The sequence below is a fragment of the Micromys minutus genome (assembly GCF_963924665.1).
Source record: "Micromys minutus genome assembly, chromosome: 3".
Lineage (NCBI taxonomy): Eukaryota > Metazoa > Chordata > Mammalia > Rodentia > Muridae > Micromys > Micromys minutus.
The window spans coordinates 76,903,845-76,905,950 of NC_137972.1; the positions used below are offsets into that span (position 1 = coordinate 76,903,845).

Consider the following 2,106-nt stretch of genomic DNA (forward strand, 5'->3'; position numbering starts at 1 on the left):
GAGCCCGGAGCAAGCAGTCTGTTTCTTTCCAGTATAACTGGTAGACAAAAGGCTTTGAGTTCAAGTTCAGTGCTAAGTACTTTATCAACAGTGTGGTTTTAGGCTAGTTTTAAAATCTCACTGGTCTTACCCTACCAAAAAATGTTAGTTAATCTAAACCATGCTGGTCCTTACTTGTAAGAGACTTACTATCGAGGGAAGCATTAGCCTTACAAAATCTTTCTTACATTCCAGGTTGCTTTGAAGCTGTATATGGACAAGAGTTTGTACTGTCTCAGAAATGATATATGAACCAATTTATTGAAGTGTTTGTGATCCCCACACAAGCTGAAATAATAGTTGTGCTTCATGCAGAGATTCCAGCTCTCTAAGAAGAACATGGCATCTTCCCCTCCTCTGGAGCATGTTTTCAGAGAAGGACTAAGGATTTTCCCCAAATACCCTAGCCAGAGACTACAGCAGGGCTGCAGAGGTGCTTTTTTTTTTTTTTTTGCCTCATGAGTGACCAGTGTTCAACAATCTATGCTTTTCTTTGTGCCCAGGGTCGGCCATTTTCTGGATCTCTCTGGAGCTCATAATGCTGAGTTTGCAACAACTTGAAACTTATTCAAGCAAAGAGCGGATCTCAAGAATGGCTGCAATTTCTTGGTGGGGAGTTTCATTCTGTGGCAATAGTACAAGGTTCTGTGGGATGAATATCATGTCAGTGCTATTTTATAATACCGTAACCACTGACCATTTAATTATGTGGTAATTGTCACTTAGTGGCTGGGTAATTGCACAGTGAGTGCCTTCTAATTTCAGGGTAAAGGGTAAATACATGATTATTTCAGGCTCCTTAGGCACAGTATAGGTCACCCAGGAATTAGGTTTGGATTGACTGAGTATAAATTACCTAGAAATCTGTTTTTGGGTGATTACTCCTGCTCCTGTCATTCCTCCCTGACAAAGCTCCTAATGGTTGCCATACAATTAAATAGAGATTTTTAAAGATTTTAGGCCCCAGGAACTTAAAAGGACATTACTCAGTCTTATGATCAATCATTGCCCAACGTATGGGGAACAGTGCTTGGGGAAGTAGGAGATGGAGTGTAGCGAGAAAAGTTCCACTCTCTTCCACCTGCCAGAAGCTTTCTTTTTTTTTTTTCAATTTCTAAATCTTTTATTGTTCTCAAATTGTACTTGTGATCAGGATCTTGTTCTGGAGCTAGGAAACTGAGGTCTCACTTGTCAGCCTGCTGCACGGTTTCCTTCTCAGACACATAGATGCCATCCAAACACTTTCTGATATTTTGTTTTTAGCTGTTGTGGCTTGCTGAATCAGAGCCACTGAATTTGAAACAAGTTCAATATCATTTCCTTCAAGGATTAATTCATCCTCTGGGCTCCAGAGACAGAACAAGCAACACCTGTCCTCATCCGAACCCTGCAGGTGTATTTTTCACACAAGAAATTTCGGATTTCAACTGAAGACCCATTCTCCTGAATAATGACGTTGATAGAGAAATGAACATACACAGACCTCATCTTGTAATGGAAGCCCAGTATAACACCTTTGACCATGTTCTGAACGTAACAGCAGATGGTTCTGACAGTGGCCAGTTTCTTTCTGTTGCCCCACCATTTGTCAACATTGAGCCTTTTCTCTTTCTTTCCAAGAAGGCTCAGCTTTACATTGATATGATTGAAGTCCCTCCGCAGAGTTCCCCTCGGGCCCTTCACAATGATTGTGTGCCCCTTCAGAGTGATGTCAACATTTTCTGGAATGTTAACGTCTGATTGCTGAGAATGGTCTTCATTCTCGAAGTAGATGAGGCAAAGAGAGATCTGCCAGAAGTTTTCTTAAGCTGATTTGGGTGACTCAATACTTGATGTCAAGCAGTGAATCAAGATGTGAACTCCACATTAAATTCTCCACTACCTCTCATCAAGAGCCCAAGAGGGGTCCCTTGAGAAATATGCCAACGTAATCCATGGAACTTACAAATGGGATATCACTTTTGTAAAATGGTCTAAGCAGATGTAAATAAGTAAAGTAGACTTTGAGGTAAGCTTATTTTAGGGTGTGGAGGTTGGTGTTCACAATACACTGGTGAGCAGAGTAGC

General features: G+C 41.1%; 1 pseudogene across 1 annotated transcript; it reads right to left on the minus strand.

Annotated features, from left to right (window-relative positions):
• Positions 1-1,207: 1,207 nt before the first annotated feature.
• On the minus strand, positions 1,208-1,799 carry LOC308418951 (large ribosomal subunit protein uL6-like; annotated as a pseudogene). Its single transcript has one exon. The product of its transcript is annotated as a large ribosomal subunit protein uL6-like (transcript).
• Between the last annotated feature and the right edge of the window lie 307 nt (positions 1,800-2,106).